This window comes from Podarcis bocagei (assembly GCF_964188305.1).
Source record: "Podarcis bocagei genome assembly, chromosome: 10".
NCBI lineage: Eukaryota > Metazoa > Chordata > Lepidosauria > Squamata > Lacertidae > Podarcis > Podarcis bocagei.
In genome coordinates this window covers 45,414,666-45,437,339 of record NC_138135.1, presented here as the reverse complement: position 1 = coordinate 45,437,339, position 22,674 = coordinate 45,414,666, and the positions used below count along the sequence as shown (strand labels likewise).

The window sequence follows — 22,674 nt, the reverse complement described above, 5'->3', positions numbered from 1 at the left end:
AGATTTGGAGGGATGGAGTCCCACTTGGATTGGAGAAGGAAAGCTGGATAGATCCCCTTATGCAGGGATGTTCTGGCTTTTGGGATCTGGATTTGGGTCAGGGGGAGATTGGAGTTGTGGGGGCCTTTAGCTTTGGAGGGATTTTGAAACACACTCTGAAATATCTTTTGGACTTTAGTTCTGACTATGGAGAATGGGCTGACCTGCCGAGAAGGAATAAAGACATTGTTAGGTTGGAGTTTCCCCGAGATCTACTCCTCAGTGCCAAAGGAAGGAAATTAAGAATAAGATCAGCAGAAGATAAAGTAAAGTACATGTATAAATATGAAGAAGATCTACAGAAGGAGCATGGAAAAGAGTTAAGAGCCTCGGATAGAAGATCACCAGGTTGATGGACCATATGGAATTGATAGAAAGGACTGACAGAATCCGAGACCAGGGAGAAGAGACGGTGGAAGAAGATTGGAAAAAAGTTTAAAAATTTATTTAGAGAAATATTGTAAAATTAATGAGTGTTAGAAAAATGTTGGAATGAAATTATACGGCTTTAGTAGAAATGTTATAAGGAGTTAAGTATAAATAAGTTTTAGGGTTTTGATGGTAAGATATGGTTAAAATAAATTAAGACAATTAAATGACAGAAAACAGTGAAAGATGGAAAGGATTTGCTGAAATAATTAATAACTAGAACACAAAAAGGAGGTGTGAGGAGGTCGATGAAACAAGTTAATGAAAGATAAAGATATGGCAATATTGGATGTGTTTTTAATTGTTTTTGCTTTTGTTTTTGTTTTGATGTATTGTGTCTTTTGTTTTTTTATATGTACTGTAATGTATTGATTTGTATTGTTTACTTTTTCTCTTTCTTTTTTACTTCTTTCTGTATTTCTTAAACTTTTAATAAATATTATTATTATTATTTTAAAAAAGATAACTCCATACCTTCCAACATTTCTCCAATGAAAATAGGGACATCCTAAGGAAAAGCGGGACATTCCAGGATCAAATCAGAAAATAGGGACACTTGGAGGGTCTGTGTTCGTTGAGTATAATACCCAATAAATTGTGATCCTTAATGTGTTCCACTTTAGGATTGTATATTCTCTGATTTATTTATTTATTTATTTAGAATTGTATACTGCCCTTCATCATCCATAGATCTCATAGTGGTTCCCAACATAAAAATACAGTGGTACCTCGCAAGACGAATGCCTCGCAAGACGAAAAACTCGCAAGACGAAAGAGTTTTTCGTTTTTTGAGTTGCTTCACAAGACGAATTTCCCTATGGGCTTGCTTCACAAGACGAAAACGTCTTGCAAGTTTGTTTCCTTTTTCTTAAAACTGTTAATAACCAGGGAAACCATGCTTCGCAAGACGAAAAATTCGCAAGACGAAAAAACTCGCAGAACAAATTAATTTCGTCTTGCGAGGCACCACTGTACAATATAAAAGCTCAAAATACACAATAAAAACAAGAACAGAAAACAACATACAAGCCAATAAACTCACCTCCCCACACCCTTTCCCTAGATATATTGTGTATATCTCTTCTGTTATTTACATGTGAAATGAGATGGGCCTCAGAATGGGTTGGATATGGGATATGCCAATAGGACACAGCTCTTCTGGCGTGACACGTTTCTTAGACATGCTTTGTCAAGCAAAAATGTCATGATGTTAACAGTGACATAGTATTTTCCTTTTCTTTTTCTGTGTGGAAGAAATGCATTTTTGCTTGCAGATATTTTTGTTCTTTTATTACAATATTATGACATCCACTGCTTGAAGTGAAATAAAAACTTGGCTTATGATTTTAAGAGGGTTATTGGCACTAGTTGCACTTCTAATGTTAGAGGTTGATAAAATAAAGTTTATCGTACAATATCAGAATATTAAAGATTCCAGAGTTAATGTTTGAATTATCTTGTGTAGAGCAGCAGCCGTTCTTGATGATGTGCAATTCACTAAATATAGAAAATAAGCACATCAACGAAGCTACACAAAAATGTTTATCCTTTACACATTGTTTTTCCATGTGCTGGTAGTTAATTGTTGGGTGATTTTTAAAAATAATAATAATGGGGGAGCATTAGAAATATCTTGATGTCTCAGCCTGAGGTTTATGGAAATTATGAGACAGCATCCACTAGATGTAATTTCCATAGACTGCAAGCTGAGAGAGCAGACCTTTTGAACGTTCCCTCATATTGATCCATTTAACTGGTCTCTAAGAATCATGGTCCTTGTTCTTTCTGATTTTCATTTATGTATAACTGTCCCAGGCCTGTACCCATTCTTTGGCCCTTTGAAGAATTTAAAAATGACTCTCTGCATATTTTCAGTGTATGGCTAATACATTTGCCTCCTGAGGACCTCTACAATCTTGAAGAAATGAAATTGGTGACTTTGTACATTGTGAAATGCCCCATCACTTCCATAACATATATGTGTAGATGCAGTGGTCGTTTCATCTTGTAGTTGCTTTTTCATTAGTCCTTGTCTCTCCACATCCTAAGTATTTCCAGCAAAGAATTCCAGAAAAAAGTGAGTCTGAACCAATTTTCCTTTGATGCCAAAATAATAATAATAATAATTTAAACAGTGCTCTAATGGGCTGATTTAATCTTTTCTCTGTCATGCTTTAAGTAATGTTGTAGGCACGGCGACACAAACAGCTTTTATTACCCTCCAAGCACCTCTGCTACACATGGCTGTTTTAATTGCTCTGTTGTGAACAATATCCCTGAAAAAGAAGCTGGCAGGGACAGTTCTGAGTCATCAAGAACTTCCGCAACAGGATTATTAAACAATTAGTCTTGATAGGTCATGTTTTCCTGGGCTATTAACATATGTCTCAAGTGTGCTATGAGACAGACTGCTTTGGTCACAAAAAAGGTATGCAAGTGCCATCTCTACCTACTGAAGATGCTGTGCTTAAGATCTGATCTGTTTGGCTCCTGTGTTTGGAAGTTGAGCCTTGCAAGATTGTGAAAGCTCTACACAAGAAGTGGGGAACCTTTGGCCTGCTAGATGTTGCTGAACGACAACTCCCATCAACCCCAGAAAGCATAGACAATGGTTAGGAATGATGGCAGCTGCAGTTGAGCAACATCTGGAGGGCCAAACACTCCCCAACCTGCCCTACTCAAAACACTGGTGAAACTGGGTGTGGCATGGGAGTTTTATTATTGGACTTTCCAGCATCTTTTTCTTTACAAAAAACAGGCTGTTTGGCACCCCAAACTAGAGAGAGACCACAATATTGGGGATGGGAGGGTTGTTCTGCCATTCTCCATTGAAATTACCTCCCTGTGGCAGAATATATTCACACAAGGTTCCACCTTTCCCCTCCTATACTAGTATTAAATTGCATTGTCGGTTGTTAATGGTTCCCCATTGGCTAAGTTTGAGTTTATCCAGAAAATTATACCATGGCAAGTGTAGACAGTAAAGAGCTGATATTATTTGTATTTGGTAGAAATGCCTGACAACCAATCTTTTCTGGAAGGAAATTGTATATGTGAGTTCTATCATCATTCATTAGTCATTTTATTAGATCCATTAGTAATTTTATTAGGACATGTTAATAACCATGTAGATTCTAAGAAGAGAGAGTTTATACCGAATTTGCTAATGACAGTCAAATGTTAGTAGCTAAGAGATGGAAAGATCACCCCCTTTAAAAATAAATAAATATGGCTGAGATTTGGAAAACAGCTGGGATGAAAACACTACTGAATACATACTGGCAGACAAACATGTTTTTCCAGCAGTTGGTCATTATTTATCCTTCCCTTTGGGAGAAGGGCTGTATGTAGTTCAGCGCTGGAACACCTGCATTGCACATGCAAAAGGTTCTAGGTTCAAGCTACACAATCTCTAGGGAGCCCAGGGAGAGACTCCTGCCTGATATCCTGGACAGCCATTGCCAGTCAGTGTAGGCAATCCTGGGTCAGAGGGCTAAATGGTCTGACACTGCATAAGGCAGTTTCCTATGTTTCATTTTATGAAAGCATAATTATGATAGCATTAGCATGATTCCCAAAATTTTACTTGCCATATTGTAGATGCAAGCTATGGTTTTTTTTTAATGTACTTGGTTTATTTGTATTTCTACTTCCTGGTAGGGGACAAACACATCTTGCAAGTTTAGCCTTGCACTGTCAAGGCACCCCAGCACCTTCACCATGCAAAACAACCCAGTTTGGGAGGTGGGGAGCTGGCAGCGATCACCATGCAACTGCTATTGCTATGGCCTTTATGATGTTTCAGTCGTTGGATCTGAGCTTGCCTGGGGAAGGGAATTTAACAATAGAATGATAAAGGATAATGGAAGGATTTTATTTTTTTAAAAAATGTATTGCCTCTTGCTTCTGGCACAGGCAACATTTTGCTAATAGATTTAGAGTATCATATTGTCACATACCACCCCTATCCCTAGAGCAGTGTGAAATTTCAGGGGTTCCAGGTGCTCCTTTTGGAGTTACCTTTACCCAGGGTTTCTGTTTACTTTTGGAATAAGACACGTAAATATCGTTTATTTATGTATTCATACACAGCATCAGCCCCACAAACAGACGTCAAACGTTGATTTCTGACTCTCTCTCCAGCTTGCTGGTTTTTTCCTTTAGGTCACATCACTGCAAACTCTAAACTTAGGTTTGTCCTGCTAACTGTCTTTGAGTTGAGGGAGCCATTTGCTATCTCACACAGAGCCATATTCTTTTGTTCTCTTAATGGCCTATTGCTCAGGCCATCACCTCAACACAGGAAACTAGCCCGGCTTATATTTTAACATTTGCTGGATCCAGGGTGAAATATACTCAGAGTCGAGAGTGGATTTCATGTTCTTTATTCAGCTCATAGTAGTGAGGAGGGAATGGAGGTCCCCTCAAAGTATCTGCTTTATATACATTATTTACACAATGGGCTGCACGTGATTGGCTAATTCCGGAATTCTCCTGTAGGCCAATCAGGTTGTGGATTCACTTCTATCTGGAGCTGGATTGGGTGGCTCCTGCCGACCAATCATACTGCTGCATTGTTCTAGGACCAACCAGACTGCTGCATTTTGGATCCTATTGTTCTAGGACCAATCAGACTGCTGCAGATTGGATCCTATTCAACTCAGTACATAACACAGGGGTTAGAAGGATCCTTACTCCCTCTCTCCTAAACTCATAATACTTTTCAGCGGGATCACAACAAGAAATGTATAATGGAAATCTGAATTAAAATGCCACTTTTATAAAGGACTCTAGTTCAAACATCGTTAGTCACTATGGCTATAAAAATGAACAATTTTATCATGAAAAATCTACATGATTTATTATTGAAGGGAATATAATCTTAAATTATTCACAGCATTTTCATTGGCTGGATTTGTCTGTGTCTTTAAGATTAAATTTCACTCGAATTTACAGAAATTTGTCTTAAAATGTCTCTATTTGAAGTATTCATCTTTCCACTATCATAGCATAGTATTCCTCAAAACCTGTAAGTTACAGATATAGTTGGAAAATGAACATTGTGCTAATGTGAACTTTCACATTGTGACTCTGAACTCTTAAAAGAAAGTCAATGAAAGGTTACATTTAAATCTGTTTTGACATTCACAGGTTCAAGGGTAATGTAGCCTAGCAGTCATAGTAGATTCATGCGGTGAAAGTCTGCCCTCCTTTTGCACAGTGGGTGATTATTTTTACTTTCTTCCCCTTCTCTCATGGAATTGTGATGATTAGCTTTTGTTACCAGCCCACAAAGTTCAATAATAATAAAAAAAATCAAACAAGAACATATTGATTTTTGGGGGCAACATTTGCAAGAAGGTGTAGGTGAAATAAGAGCCTTAGCTTCATTGTAGCAAGTAGCTGAAAGTGCTTAGTAACCTAAGATTGATCAGAGAGCTGATGTTAGGGAAGCAACATGCTTCAGATGTTTGACATTCTACTGCACTGTATGATATCTAGACATGTGATGCTCAAATTTTGCAGCAGTATTGGGTTACTTGGTGAAAACTTTCTCTGAAGATTTATTGAGGCATTGCTGAATGCAAGTACAACGAAGAGAGGGAAAGAAATTGGAACTATGGGAAAGGGGGGACTTTTTCTGCCTTTCATTGGCGCAAGCTTCATTCTTCTGAGGGTGAACTAGATGGGAGAGCGAATTGTTAGTTATACCATGCTTTTCTTTATTTATAAACCCAAGAAGCTTAAAAAATAAAATAAAATATGTAAAACACAATAAAGTTGTTCATAATGCTACAAATAATTTCAGAAAATTAAAAATGAAGATCAGGATTCAGTACTTCAGTTTTAAAATAAACACCACAGGAAGACAGAATTTCAACACATGCTAAAAGCTCAGTGCCATTAGGGGGGGGGGACTCATTAAAAGACAGATCAACTGAAGCTCTCTAGGGAGGGAGTTCCACAACCTGGGTTCCATAACAGGGAAGGGAATGAAGAAGACCTTTCTTCCCATCAGAAGATGAAGCATCCTGCTTTTATCCATTTACACCAAACTACACAATACATCAATCGGCTTAGAGAAATCTTTGCAGTGGCTACTGAGCCTTTGGGAGTTTGGTAACCTACACAAATGAGGCACTAAAATGATAGTATATCAATAAGAAATATTTGAAATTCAAGATGCTGACACAGAGGAAAATCTGTGTCTGTCATCTTGTTTTCCTTCCTGCAGACCATCTGACATTCAACATAATTCAGTATGCCAATGGTATACAGTGGTGCCTCGCAAGACGAAAATAATCCGTTCCGTGATTCTCTTTGTCTAGCGGTTTTTTTGTCTTGCGAAGCAACCCTATTAGCGGATTAGCGCTATTAGCGGTTTAGCGGCTATTAAAGGTTTAGCGGATTAGCAACTAAAAGGCTATTAGCGGCTTAGCGGCTTAGAAAAAGGGGGGGAAGCGAAAAAATCGCAAGACTCACAAGACGTTTTCGTCTTGCGAAGCAAGCCCATAGGGAAATTCGTCTTGCGAAGCGCATCGAAAAATGGAAAACCCTTTCGTCTAGCGGGTTTTTCGTCTTGCGAGGCATTCGTCTTGTGGGGCACCACTGTAATTATTATTATTTTTTTGCAATGAGGGGCTGATGGCAATTAAAGATTTCTTGGTTTATGAAAGTATGTGCAATGTCTCTTTTTTCAAGTTACATTTTCTACAGATCAGTTTCATTTGCTGAGACATTAGTGTTACATTAGGAAGAAAAGGGGGAAAGAGGTGGAGGGAGGTATGGTGAGTGGGGTTGGGGTTGGGTGGCAATGTTTCTATTCTACTTAGTGTATGTTTGGGGTTTTGTGGCAGCATGGCTTGTGCAGGTTCTCTTTACTATTCGCTTATATTTCTTTGGTGGTTAGAGAGGTCATAGCCAGGACATTGGAGAGACTTGTCAGGAGTAAGCAAGCATGGACCAATGGTATCAAATAGTATGGGAAACAGCCTTATTAGAAAAACTAACCAATAAACTGAAACTGACACGGGGACAAATAGAAGAAGATGTCTTCACTGTGTATGGCTCCCCTTTATCACACACACAGCCCAACAAGACAACGACAAGAACCTGCCAACGGCATACGAATCAATCTGGCTAACCTGATTCAAAAACACCCACTCACACATGTAAACAAAGTTCACCACAGCCAATCACAAACAAACAACCACACCCTAGGGCTAATGGCTTTCTGAGCGACAACACCAAAAATCCCACTATGGAAAGTAAAGAATGATAAAGTTTTCTCCAGTGAAAACAGGTCTCTGTTAACCTATGGTTACATTGGATAAATGTTACAGAATAGCCTTAAAACTAGACCAGGTTCTGTATTGTACCACGTCATCCCAGTCTCCGAGCCAGTGGCATAGCAACTCTTGCCACCGCCTGGGGTGGAGCTTTTTTAAAAAGATTGCTCAAAGTTGTGGAGCTTTTCTTTTAGGAGACCAACCAAAAGCTGTTGGGGAACATCACCAAAACTTGCTTAGCTGGTGTTTTGAGGGCTGTACATGCCGCTCAGCAACCCCACAGCCCCTCAAAATGCCCGACAGCATTCCAGGTGCTCAGGGTTCATATTTGCTTCCTTAATGACCCATTACCTTTCCTTTGTTCTCTAGATGACCAATCACCCAGGTACTTGCACATAGAAGCTAGCCTGGCTTATTTAGCTTTTACCACCTGCTGGGTCCAGGGACTCAGTGTCTGACACCCAGTTTAACACCCCGAGCCTTGATTAAATTCTATCACTTATGGGATCTAGGAATTGAGGAGTCTGGCAAGCACGTAACACTATCAAATATTCAGTACCTGTTTGCCAGCATGGTTCACGGTGTAGTTGCATCTTAATAATAATAGCTGTCAAGATGCTGTTTCTGGAAGTTACAGTAATGTGTTTACTGCTACATGCTTCTCTATTTGAGAAATAATAGATACTGACATTCTGTGACCTAGATGACGTCAGTAACTCTTCAAATGAAATTCTCTTGTGTCTTGCATCCTTCTGTGGTAAGAATCTTAAAATCAATATGTCTTTTCATTGATCACTAGCGGGTGTGGGAGACTTGAAGAGCACTGGGCTTTTAAAAATCTGAACTTTAAAACAATGTGCAACATGACTTGACTCTGCTTAGGGAGAAATTTGTGTAGGTTTAGAGGTTGCTTCTGAAGGTTCTTTAACTTGACAGTTAATTGATAACTTGGTACTATAATTGGATGTGAGTAGATGATTCCTCCCTCTTAACTGGAAATGAAAGAGAAGTACTGTAGGTATGCCTTTTCTATTTTAGATAAAGGAATTTAACAATAATCAACACTTGCATATACCATCCTATTTTCATTATGGGGAAATAAGCAATTTGGATAACATGAACAAGAAAAACAGGGCTTTTGAATCAAATTCTTGCTTGTATGTGAAGTATTACACTGGAGCAGTTAATGGAAGGTATATTGCATAAACTTGTGTTAATTGTTTAGCTGAACAATTAAGCTATCAGATGAAACATGCATATGTGGAAGCAAATTCCAGTTAAATTAATGGAACTTACTGTTGACCTCATACTGCACAGACAGATGGATATCAGTTTGCTTTTATTTGTGATGGAACTGCATTTGATATTTCTTAGTGATGTAAATGGTGGTTAAAAGCAAGCTGATGTAACACTCTCTGTCTTTAGTAGTAGACATCCAGTCCAGTAGTGGAATGGAATGGTGGAGATAGAGAGTATGTTTTGTTTACCCTGGGGAAGAGACTATTTCTTAGTTTGGTGGTGGTTTTTAAATTACAGTCTGTGTTGCAACTTGCACTGAAGTTTTGAATCAGTAGGCTTTGGTTTCAATGGGCATGTTTTAATAGGAAATACACCCTATGTTTATTCTGGCCAAGTTTCAAGTATTCCAGAGATGAATGGTCAGCTTTCCCATTCTGACTCCAGTGTCTCGCACTAGTTATTTCTTCAGAAGTGGCATGAGTGGCTATAGGAAGTGGGAGTAAGGAATTCACAACACCTGGTGCACAAATGGAAAACCTTTCATGGCTCCTTTTGAGTACTACCTCTTGTTCTGAATCAAATATTCATAATAATCAATTACAGAGAAACTGCTTACCATCTGCAGGTGGTGGTGGCTTGGCATAGGGCTGCCATATGGATGTGTGTGTGGGAGGAATTTGGTTGGATCCTTAGTCCAAAGCAACAGGGAGCTGGTGCCTCACCCCTGGATCCATAACAAAAATTCAGGGTACCCCAGTAAAGGGGTCCAAAGGTAGGGTTCTGTCCAAAAGTCCAGACGGGGGCTCACGGACTGTAAAATACTTCAAATGGCAGGATCACCCTATTTGATTTGCATAATAGGGGAAACTTTAACGCCAGGATTGACCCCGATGGAGTTATCAGCCCAAAATTGGATTGGGTGGTTGAGGATACAAATCCAGTGCCTATGCCAAAGCAGATTTATATCTATAATCAGTATTCCCATTTACTTGTTTCCAACAAGTATCAATGAAGCATCTAAACTGTGGAAACTCCTCTCTTTGCTTCACACAATGGACGTGGTAAATTATAACAGCCGAGACTTTCCCTTTTTTAAATACCTTTTGGGAATATTAAATATATCTATAGTATAAAATACTATAGTACTGCCCTTCAAATCCCGAATAAAGTAAGCCTTGCTGACTTTAGTGGGACTTGCTTTCATGGAAGCATACTTCAGGCTTCAGTATTGTACTTTGCTTGCACAGTATTGCACCCTTAATAGTGCAACCCTCTACACATAAGTAAACCCCATTTGAATTAAATGAGACTTATTTCTTGGTAAGTGTGCATAAGATTGCAAGCTTCGACTTTGTAAGCAGATAGAATTTGACTGCCACCTCCATGTGGTAAACTAGAATTGAGAGATGGAATTCTTATTCACAAATGAACTTTAAATGACATTTAATCTAGGTAGCAAACTGCCTGCTTCAAGAAAAAAACATTTTAAAAACTTTAAAGGGATCACGAAATACACTGTTTCTCTGAACTAGGTTTTCCTTTCCCCTTTACACCCAAATGTCTGTTACCTTGGTTTTTTTTAAAAAAAAGGTTAATGTAACCTTTAGAATGAGTAGAAGAATTAAGCTTGCTTCTCTTATGCCTAATAGGTTCTTTCACTTGAAGTTGGGAGAGGCTGTACAGTTTATATCCAGGTGCCCAACCCAGTTATCACTTCAGTGTTTACCTGAGAACCCCTTCTGTCTTGCAAAAAGTCAGTACCACGGGCATCTTTCTTTGGTGGTGAATATATTATCAAAGGGTTATAACACTTAGAGAATGGTAAACACCCACAGAGGGATGCGGGTGGCGCTGTGGGTTAAACTACAGAGCCTAGGACTTGCCGATCAGAAGGTCGGCGTTTCAAATCCCCACGACGGGGTGAGCTCCCGTTGCTCAGTCCCTGCTCCTGCCAACCTAGCAGTTCAAAAGCATGTCAAAGTGCAAGTAGATAAATACCGTAGGTACCACTCCAGCGGGAAGATAAACGGTGTTTCCATGCGCTGCTCTGGTTCGCCAGAAGCGGCTTAGTCATGCTGGCCACATGACCTGGAAGCTGTACGCTGGCTCCCTTGGCCAATAAAGCGAGATGAGCGCCGCAACCCCAGAGTCGGTCACGACTGGACCTAATGGTCAGGGGTCCCTTTACCTTTATTACCTAAACACCCACAGACTAACCTTTGTACTTTATCATGTACTTTATCCCCCATTATCTTAAACCTGAATTGACTCAAAGTTGCCAATTTAAAAGCCCAAACAGGGGATATATAGGAATCATGGGAAGCGAACTAGGCTGGGATTAAATCTGGGAGATGTGTACAGGAAAGGGAGTAGAGACTATAGACATTGAGTAGAGACTAGGCAACAATATTTGTTGTTGTTTTTAAGTCGTTTAGTCATGTCCGACTCTTCGTGACCCCATGGACCAGAGCACACCAGGCACTTCTGTCTTCCACTGCCTCCCGCAGTTTGGTCAAACTCATGCTGGTAACTTCGAGAACACTATCCAACCAACTCATCCTCTGTCATCCCCTTCTCCTTGTGCCCTTCATCTTTGCCAGAATCAGGGTCTTTTCCAGGGAGTCTTCTCTTCTCATGAGGTGGCCAAAGTATTGGAGACTCAGCTTCAGGATCTGTCCTTCCAGTGAGCACTCAGGGCTGATTTCCTTAAGAATGGATAGGTTTGATCTTCTTGCAGTCCATGGGACTCTCAAGAGTCTCCTCCAGCACCATAATTCAAAAGCATCAATTCTTCGGTGATCAGCCTTCTTTATGGTCCAGCTTTCACTTCCATACATCACTACTGGGAAAACCATAGCTTTTACTATACGGACCTTTGTTGGCAAAGCGATGTCTCTACTTTTTAAGATGCTGTCTAGGTTTGTCATTGCTTTTCTCCCAAGAAGCAGGTGTCTTTTAATTTCGTGGCTGCTGTCACCATCTGCAGTGATCATGGAGCCCAAGAAAGTAAAATCTTTCTTGATTTACTTACCAGTAAAATGGAAGCTAGAAATAAATTGGGAAGGCAAGATACCTATGAGTTTCTTTAATGATAAGCCATCAGCACCCACCAAATTACTAGAATTCAGTGTCTTCTCCTGGAAGTGTATCCAGAAACATCCCCCTCTTTCATGAGAAATTGATAGGTCTAGGAAGGTGCTGGGGAGCATTTTCAGCCCAGCACTAGTCATTCTATCAAGATGGGCTTTCACCTGTTTTATAATAATGTTACATTCACATATTTTATGGTATTCAGAAATGCACTCACACCTTTATGCCAGAAGACATATTAAGCACAGAATGATTGCTATTTTGTTGTTGTTGCTTTCTGCTTTGTAAAAGCCATTTACAATGATGTATGTAAGCCATGAGGTTTCCTCTGGATATTTTAATTCTTTTTTTCATAGCTTTTTGTCATTCTTGGAACCATTACAGTGGTACCTCGGGTTAAGTACTTAATTCGTTCCGGAGGTCCATTCTTAAACTGAAACTGTTCTTAACCTGAAGCACCGCTTTAGCTAATGGGGCATCCCGCTTCCACTGTGCCGCCGGAGCATGATTTCTGTTCTCATCCTGAAGCAAAGTTCTTAACCTGAGGTGCTATTTCTGGGTTAGCAGAGTCTGTAACCTGAAGCGTATGTAACCCGAGGTACCAACTGTATTTAATTTGTACATCATCACTGATGCTGAGGTTTTTCAAATTAAAACAAAATTGGTTAAACAATTAATTGTTTACTTTAGTATTAGGGTTGTCCCCCGAAAAGGCAGTTTATTACATTCCTATAGATTGCCATCAACCTTGTTGAGCTAGCGCAGAACATATAAATTGCATATGGAACAGACAGGTCTGGTCTCATTATGGATGTTGGAGCTTGTCTTCATTAACTGACTCTCTCTATCTCTCTTTGTGTGTATGTATGTGTGCGCACATGTGCATATAAATATAATGATTGGTATGCCTGGCTGTAAAGTTAACTGCAGTGACAGTAAATACTGGCATTCAGATTGACTTTAGAGGTTATCGGAATCCAACATCTTGAGCATTGTTACAGCATGCTGCTTGACTTTGATATATGTAGCTCATACCAAGAGGATGTTAAAGCAGTTCTTTATTTATGGTTTCATCTGATTGGTCTGATCACAAGCTTAGCATTCATCTTTGCATTCTGTTCAGCTACAGCCTGGTACTAGTTCAAGAAAAATTGCTTGAATTTTTGGGTATGCTTGAATATGTCTAAAATGAGAACATTCTCAATGTCAGAGCATAATAGCTTAGGAATGATATCTTATTTAAATCCTGTATAGAATTAGCATAGAATGATGAAGTAAAGTAGAAGTGTGCATTGGAATTGCAGTAACAAAAGCCCAAGATGCTCAAAAGTACTTCTCTAAATACCATAAGATCTACCTTCCTTTTTCTTTGTGTGATGTTTTGTATTAAATATCCATGCTATTAAGTTTTGATATTTTAATGGGGTCTGCATGTCCTTGTTTCCTTGGGACTGTAAATTATGCCTTTTAAAAAAATAAAATCCAATAACTATTTCTTTTTTGAAATTTGCATTCAGAACCAGATTAAGACCTTTATGGGCCCTAAACACTTAAAATATTATGGTGTCCTGTATATATATTTCAGAATAAAAACAGTACTAAACCTTAAAATACCCCCCCGAAATAACACAAAATTTACATGTATGCTGAAATGTACATACGTGTGTGTTGTGTGCAACACATGATAGATCAAAATCATGCAAGGAAAACAGATGCTATATTAACAAGACATCTCCTGTCTTAGGTGGGGTTAAGTACAGGCAAATCAAACGTGCATGTCCATGCACACCCACACACATTTTTGACACCACAAGGGGGCTAGCCACCAGGAACAGAATCCCCACACAAGTGGGGAGTTGCTTGCAATAAAAAGAGAACAGAGAAATCAAGGAAGCGTGTATAGTGAAGAAAGTCTAACAAAAATCCTGATTTCCCCCAGGATGCTTTTCCTAATCTGTGCCCCCCCCAAACATCTTTCTATGTGTTTGCTGGTGCCCTAAGCATATGCTTAGCTTGCCGATTGGTTAGTCCAGCTGTTTAAACTGATCCATCTGTACTTAACTAGGAATGAAAACAATAAAAAGCTTATCCTCTGTGATTCCTGTTAAGCCATATTAAGTCATGTTCTCAATTACATGCACAGCAGAGCAGGAGGGGCAATTGCTACCTCCACCTTTTTCGTGGCTTTCCTGATAGCCCAATCCAGTAGCATCCTATGCAACAAGTTCATGATACTCATGTTGGCTTCCCATGCAATCTAGAATTTGAATTACCAGGGCTTTCAATTTTGCAGAGAGCATACATCAGTAGAGAAGACTACCTGGGAGGAGTTTCACTAAAGAGGCTCCCATTCTCTCTCCTCACATGATGAGAATTACTTGAGGGGGAAACAACTGAATTGGGCTGAAGTGTTTTCCAGTTTCCAGTGTACAAGTAGACCATGTTGTGCTCAAATATTACAAAGAACTTTTTCCATTTGATGGTTTATTAATTAATATATGGTGCATATTTTTAGAAGCCTGGCATCTGTTGTACTTACCTTACTAGTTCTTGCCTTTGAATTCCAGAGGTATCTTCCAAATTACAATAGTAGATAGGTAGCCGTGTTGGTCTGCCATAGTCAAAATAAAAAAATTCCTTCCAGTAGCACCTTAAAGACCAACTAAGTTAGTTCTTGGTATGAGCTTTCGTGTGCATGCACACTTCTTCAGGTATCTGAAGAAGTGTGCATGCACACGAAAGCTCATACCAAGAACTAACTTAGTTGGTCTTTAAGGTGCTACTGGAAGGAATTTTTTTATTTTCCAAATTACAAGTGATAGAATATTGTATATATTGATGGAATTAGAATGGGAACTACTTGTATCTAACAGTTTATGGGGATCATTTGCAGCTTATATTATAAGACGGCTGGCCGTTTGATTTCTATCCCAACTTTGCCCCCTTGAGCATGGCAGTAGAAGGAGAATCAAAACTGCACAAGTGCCACAAAAGAGATATAATTCTGTTTTTTAATAATAGTTCTGTAGTGACAGTTCACAATAATCTGATGTACAAACTGAGAGCTGATTTTGGCCCTGTTGCCTTTTGGTGACATTTCCTATGTTGCAATGATAGTAGCATTGGCAAATGGAGGGCTGGCTTTCTTAGGGTATCTCTGATGCAACAGGGCAGAATGTTGCTGTTGGAGATAGTTGTTTCTCAGTATCTGTTCCCCATTCACAGCATATCCTCGATTAAATTGTCCATTATCTCTCATGTGTATGTATCATAGACAATGGTTCCTTTTCATGAAAGGAACAAGGGTGAAGCTCTTTTATACTCTATAGCAAAAAAAGGACAAGATTACATAGCACTTGGGCAAGAAAAGAGATGCTTTGTTAAAGGGGAATTGTTATATTTTCTCTTCCAGAAGTGCAATAAAAACTCATAGATGACAGGGATGGATACAACAACGTAGAAAATGTGGTTGCTAGGACTGGGTACCCCCCCTCCCTGCTCTTTACAAAAAGCTGTGCTGGTAAAAGTGAGAAAAATGGGTAGGGTGCAGAACCTGTAAAGAGCTGTATTTCTGTCCTATTCCCTATTATTTGGTTTGTGTGGAAAGAACTCACCATGTTGTTTTGATGCTGCCAAACCACTGCTTGTATCATGTCTGTTATGTTGGGTTTCTGAATATCCTCCTCCCTTTGTGAGTTCTGGAATATTTTGTGTAAATCTTTAGATGTACAATTGAAGAAGTTCATTATCAAACAACCAGCATCCTTTCAGTCCTGCAGAGAGAATAATTATTTATAGACTCCTGCTGATTGTACCACATCACCCACAACCAGTTTCTGTTCTTCCATGAGTTCAGAGTTGATGGCACACTTTCCCATTCCATCACAAGTCTATTGTTCTAACACTGATCGATGCGTTTCATCATTGCATTGGTCCAGAAATCAGACCTGCCACAAAAGTTGTTTTGGTCTTTGATCTCAGTCTGTACGATGAGAAGTCCATCTGGTTTCTTGATGGATGGCCATGTTGATGGTCCATCTGTGCTTGACATTATAGATGACTTGTATCACATCCATAACATTTCTGTGCTGTCATATTCATTTGGTATATGGGTGTAAGAGAGATTTTACACACCCATTGTTCAACAGAATTTTGAGTATTGGCTGTATTTTCTTTGGCAGCAAATCTTTGTCAAACTACTTTCCACCCTATATGTCATAGTCAGTGTGACTATTGTGTTGCAAAGTTTTCGTGGTTTTTATTGGTAACATTATTACCATTCTCTGACATGATCTCCCTATAGACTTGATCTTCTCCATGCAATTTTTCTTTTTTCCTTAATGTAGTCACACATCTCATGTCACAAACTAAATTTTTACCTATAGTGTTGCCGTATGTCTCATGCTGAGAGTATCAATATTGTTTCTTGCATAGACTCAGCTATGAATCACCACCCACAGCCTCTGATGACATAAGAGGGGTCTATAGTTCAGCTTTTTCATAAGAATTACTTATGAAAGAGAGAGATGTGACTCTCTGGTTGCATTTGGCAAGCCCCTACTTCAGACTAGTCTGAAGAATACTGAAAAGAATTCAACAACCAGATGAATGAATTTTCTACAGATGTGCAAGACCAAATCTGCACAGATGCCATCACACACCTGTAGGTGCCCTACTCTTCCCTTTGTTTCCCTTAATGGTCTATCACTCAGGCTATTACCTAAACACAGGAAGCTAGCCTGGGTTATATTTTAACACTTACTGGATCCAGAAGTTAGAAGGGTCTCACATACAGTCTACTTGCTCCCCATCACCAAACTCATGGCAGTAGATTAGTTCTTGAGAAAAAATCTTAAGAATTGTGTTTCATCAGGTGTTTTATACTTGGGGACAAGAATGGCATGCTTTAAGATTTAAAAGATGGGGCTTTTGGGCTGCGTGCAAACCACATGTTTAAAGTACACGTCTCCCCCCAAAGAATCTTGGGGAATGTAGTTTGTTTTGGGTGCTGGACATTGTAGCTGTGATGGGTAAATCTACAGTTCCAAGGATTCTTTGGGGTAAGTCATGTTATGGTTTTTATGCAGCCTTAGTGAACATGTTGCAGTTTTACTAAACCCTTAGCAGGTGTGGAGTTGATCAGAATTCGTAGCAGAAACCAACAGGAAACTAGTAAATAAATACTTATTTTTTTATAAAAAAAATTATAAGCTATCTTTTAAACAAACGCATACATGTATATTATTGAAACACACCAATACTTGAGTAGTACTGTAAAACAGTTTATGTCTGCCTCAAGTCTAATGGCTTTTATTCCTTGGTTTTATCCCTTGATCCAGTGCAAATTCCCTTATCTGGATTTGTGTGATTAACCTAAAAAATGTGATGTTTTCTATTTTAATTTGGTAGTTTTGCACAGAAGTTGTATGCCATTCTTCATGGTACAGAAGTAATTTGGTGATCATCTTACTAAATTAAAAATGTATATGTGAGAGTTAAGGATCCTACTACAGCTAATTATTCACCAAGGACTTGTGAAATTCCGTGTTAATGAGAGAAAACATAAAAAGGACCAAATGTCTGAATAATAAAATAGCTTGTGTAAGCAAATGTGAAAGAGATTTTAAATGGGACAAGCCTCTGGCCAATGTGCATGACTGAAATAATGAGTGAATATAGATAGCTGAAAGCATTAATTTGATAGGACCTTAAATGTCAAATGCTGAGGAGAAGCTTAAAATACTCAGGGATCCAAAATAATTGTGAGATAAAAGCCAGTGCTGTAATGAAGTAGTAGCTTTGTTTTATTTACTGGGGGCTAAACTAATGAAAGCATGAACCATTCTGGCAAACTGAGTAACGCATTTTGAGGAACTGGTGAAATGGCACAGAGAATAATATGTACTGGGCAGCAAACTAAGCATGACAACTCTAAGGCTTGTATTCCAGAATGGCTTGTATTCTAGAAAGTTAATTGTACCATATTCCTGTACAGAATGAACGCTTGGGGGAAATTCCTATACAGATGCTTTGCAGCAGGGACATGTATGTGGGAATGCTGAATATTTCCCCTGTCCTGCTGGTCTTCCTCCAACCACCTACCTTCCTTGATCCCAGCCTTTCCCAGCCAGGTGTCCTCTAGATGTGTTAGACCTGATGTGAAGGGACCTGGTTGGGGGAAGGCTGTGCTAGCCATATTTAACTGGTTAGGTATCCAGACTAAACTTCTCTCCTGGGAGAGAAGCACCTAGATGTAGGGTTTGAGGGAAAACGGCTGAGGTGGAGAAAGGTTTGATCTTTCTTGTTCCTTTCTTTATAGCCTGGCCCCCCAATATTCTCTTTTCATCCACAAAACTGCCACTGGTACCTGTCTTTCAACCTCCGCTCATCCTTGCTCTTGTTTTGTTTTGTTTTGTTTTATAAGATTTATACAACACTTGATTGGGGGGGAGAACCCCTCAAAGTGGTTTTAGACTTGGCTGCTTCCTGTAACCAGTCTTCTTTCAAAGCAGCCACAACATTGGCAAGAATGTAGTTAAGCTTGCAGTAGCCTTGGCTATCCAAAAGACATATGGCCAGTTTCTCCCTCCTGATGAAAAAACTAACTGGAGTAACACCCAGAGATCGTGATGGCAGGACTGGGTTATAAACCCAACACATACTTGCTGATGCCACTTAGAGTGTGCCGGCAGGGGTGGAGTGGGATAGGAGTTGCTTTCCTATCATCTCTTTCAATAATGCAATAACAGCTTTATATAATGGCAGAGTCCTGGCATATTGGATTGAAGTGAATTAACAGAAAGCGGAACTGGTAGTATTTCTGATTATGGAATCCAAATGATGAAAAATGAATGAAAAGAAAAAACATCAGTGTAACACAATTATAATATGAGACTATGGGGATTTTAAACAAGATAATTAGACACAAGACATATGATGGGATTGTTGCACGCATTAAACAGATACTACTGGGAGAAGAGTCGGTCCACATAAGGATTGTAACTCCCATTAAGGGGCTAAATAGTAATAGAAAATGCACACAAGCACACAGCGGGCAGTTGTAAGTTCCCAGGGAGTGCTGCTGTTAGATGCCGATGACTTCTTTTCCCATGGCAGAGAAGAGGTTTGCCATTAGTGATCTCACCATGGCAGTGGCAAATGCCACCAACTGTCATGGGTACACTGCCAGTGGTGGGTTCAGAAATGATGCACCCTAAACCCCTTTGGTCCATGGTCATTTACCCAAATGGCAATACACTATGCCAGCTCTGGAGCAGACAATGAACTATGCTTCCCATTGGAATTAACAGAAAGGGGGGGGGAGATGCTCTATAAGTGTGGGGGTCCACATATACCACTCCAAGCAACTGTGAGCCAGAAGACATCTTGCCACAGTAATGGCTTGGGACGTATCTCAAGATGGGTCATTGGTGACAACAGCCTTTGTAATGTGTTCAGAGAGATTGACTAGGGTGGGTTCTCAGTGGAAGTGGCCAGGCAGCTACTGTCATTTCTCCACCCTCAACTTGTGCCACCGAAAGTAGGCCCTTTGCTGTACCCAGTGCCAGGCTGGCTTAGTGGCGGTGTATTTTACCCCATTTTCTACTTTTTTAAAAATCACGTCTGTACTCTTGCTTTTGTAATAAACATGTTAAGGTTATCTTATTGGCACCTTGGCTTCTGAAAATATAATTACCTTTCTAATGAACACAAATTATGAAGAAAAGCTTTATTACAGGGCTAAGAAAAAAAAAGTGTGATGAAGGAGAGGACTGGGGACAAGATGGGGGACGGGTGAGGGAGATGTGCATTTTCTTCTTTTTATAATGAAAATCCAACAAAAAGAAGGACAAGCCATAAAAATTTCTGGAAAGAATGGGCTGTAATTAGGGTTATGTACTCAGCCTATGCTTCAATGGCTTTTAGAGAAATATTATTTCTAAAGGATCTTCTTTGTGAATGAAATTATTATCATTTAGTTCAGAAGTTATATTCACCTCATTTATTTAATAAAATTAACTTATTATTCTCTTTAATACGTGCTCTCCTTATTTAATTTCTGATTGCTGTATCTTTCTTAATTTTCCATGTCCTCTGAATGTGCATAGTTCAGATGATTACATTAATAATACATAGATGTCAAAAATTAAAGTGCAGCCCACGCAACATGCCTAGTATATTTAATGGATTTTCAACTTATAAATAGGCTAGACATAAAAACCGGGGGGGGGGGGCAGTGATGATCTAAAATCTGTGCTTGAATGGCACTCCAGTAAGATGATCGCTTTCCCCTGTCACCTGTTCATCAAAGATCTTTTCTACAAAGCTTTATGCATTGAAAATCTACTTTGTGCCTTGACTTCCTTTGCTTTGCCTTGTTATGTGATTTAAAAAATTAATTTTGTAAACAGTTTTGTAAGCTCACACTATTCCCTTTTTGTTCTGTAAGTTTTTTATAAAAATGAAATCCTGGAGAAGGTATGATTGAAGACTAGATGGGAATGCAGATATTAATTTCTCTCTCTGTGTGTGTGTTTAAAATAACTTGGAACAAAGGTGGGCCTTTAGCTGCCTGAGATGCAAATAGTTCTGCCTGAGATGGAACAGCCCCCTGCCCCCTGCTGGTAGAGTTACTTTGGCACCTGAGGCAAAATATCCCACAAGCATCTCTCCCTTTTTGGCATCTGTCTGTTTTGAGAGACAGTGGAGTGTGCCTCCAGGGGTGAATTCAAACCGTTGTAGAATCACAGTGCCTGCTATAGCTGCAGAGACATGTAACTTGTAATTGCTGCGCCCCACGTTGTTTTTGCTGTGTTAGCATCACCAAAGTTACCTCTTTGGGATGCAAACCTGGGCAGTGTGTGTGGAGGTCCTGGGCTGCCCAGACAAGACCCTGTCTCTTGGCCTCACAGATATGGACCAAAGGAAAGGAAAGCAATACATCTGGCACCAGCTTGACTGCAAGAGTTGATGGAAAGAGGTGTTCAAGACGCCATCCAAACGTCTTAGTGTAGGGTTTACTCCTCAGCCTTTTCTTCTCCCAAAGGCAACAGATACGTACTTTTCCTCAGGGTTTACTCTTGAAGCCTTTCTCATGAATGAGTATAGCTGCAAGGAAGCAGAAGTTTAGGATCAGAGTTTTCCTTCTCCTAGACTGGCTACCGTCTTAGGTTAACACGCCCAATCTGCCCCTCACTTCCCTGCCCCACACATGTAGTAACTATCTTCATGACCACTGGATCCAGGGCTTTTTTCAGCTGGAACTCAGTTCTGGCCTTTCTCAAGTGGGTGCAGTTGACATTATAAGAGGACAAGGGGGGGTGTTCATGGTGAGTTCCGACACCTCCTTTTCTAGAAAAATAGCACTGGCTGGACCCACTATTGGTCTCTGATCAATCTGCCAGAGCCTGTTTTCGCATGCAGGGGAAGTCCCTAATTCAGCAAGGGTTTGAGACCCATTGGCTACCCATAGTTGGAGACCCATAGTTTAGCCGACCAATCAAAGCTGGCTCCCAGGGTGTGGCTGCTGTCACATGCTGACAGCTTCTAAAAGCTACAGGTGAGAGCTGAGTGCAGGGTGGGAACCAAAGGTGGACAAATTACCCCAGAAGGAGCATGACGTGTCTCCAACCAGAGGTACTAACCCTCCCCTGATACCCGCCTTCTCTCCCTACAATAATAATAAATAAAATTGTATACTCACTGCTTGACTTTCATTAAACTCAAAATTAGATGCCTCAGGCAGCCACCTCACTCTGCCTAATGGGAGATCTGACTCAGTGGGTAACAGGAACCCTATACTGTATTACCTTAGAGTTAACTGGGGTTTTTTGTGGCATGAATTTTCATAGGCACTAGTCTACATTACATAAAGTACATGAAGACAGAGAAAAAAAAGTGAAGGGCATATGTATATACACATTAGTTTTAGGTAACAAGAAGAAAAAGGAGAAATTAGGATGAAATTTAAAGTAGACCTACAGAAAACACAGACCAGTAGTAGTTCCATAATGCATACTCTACATATTACCCAGAGCTATCATGACTGAGCCTTGAACTAATGAGCGCCTCTTCTCTGAATCTCCTCTGGTGCAGCCCATTACTCCAGGAAGCGTCCTGTTGCCCCATGGGTCCTTATCTGGGGAAGGTGTTTAAAGCAGAGGGGAGATGCTTCAGAAAGCAATTTGGCTAACGCGCCTCCCACTCTCCATTAAAAGGGTGGGCTGTGAGGAGGAGGTAAAGGGCTTGGGGCAAGTAGTGAGAAGGGGGGGGGGGAGGTGAAGGAATAGGCACAGGGACATCAAGGTGTAAAGTGAGGAGGAGTTGCTCAGGTGTAAAGGAAGAGGGTTGGTGAATGGAGCAAGCAGGGGCATCAGCCCCTGGTTAAAAACACACACAAATGTAGCAGGAAATAATGATCTTATATTTGGACATGGTTGATATACATGCAGATACTAAATAGTATCATTTGTTAATGATAATAATATTGAACACTGGGCAGAATTCATCAGTAAAAGAGAAGGAACCATAACTTGAGTAACTTTATTCAATTTCCCCTGCTCATCAAATCTGCAAGGAGAAGGGACTG

The 22,674-nt window shown here is 39.9% G+C and overlaps 1 protein-coding gene and 1 long non-coding RNA gene across 7 annotated transcripts in view; one reads left to right on the top strand and one right to left on the bottom strand.

Annotated features, from left to right (window-relative positions):
• NAV3 (neuron navigator 3) overlaps positions 1 to 22,674 on the top strand; it is a 431,035-nt gene that overhangs the window by 46,123 nt on the left and 362,238 nt on the right. The gene's annotated exons all lie outside the window — the stretch shown is intronic.
• Positions 13,903 to 22,674, bottom strand: part of LOC308596353 — a 30,969-nt gene continuing 22,197 nt past the window's right edge. The window contains exons 3-5 of the long non-coding RNA XR_014012483.1: positions 20,920 to 21,194; positions 15,701 to 15,859; positions 13,903 to 13,945 (exon numbers count right to left, since the gene is read on the bottom strand). This is a non-coding gene — a long non-coding RNA (uncharacterized lncRNA). The remainder of the gene's footprint in view (positions 13,946 to 15,700; positions 15,860 to 20,919; positions 21,195 to 22,674) is intronic.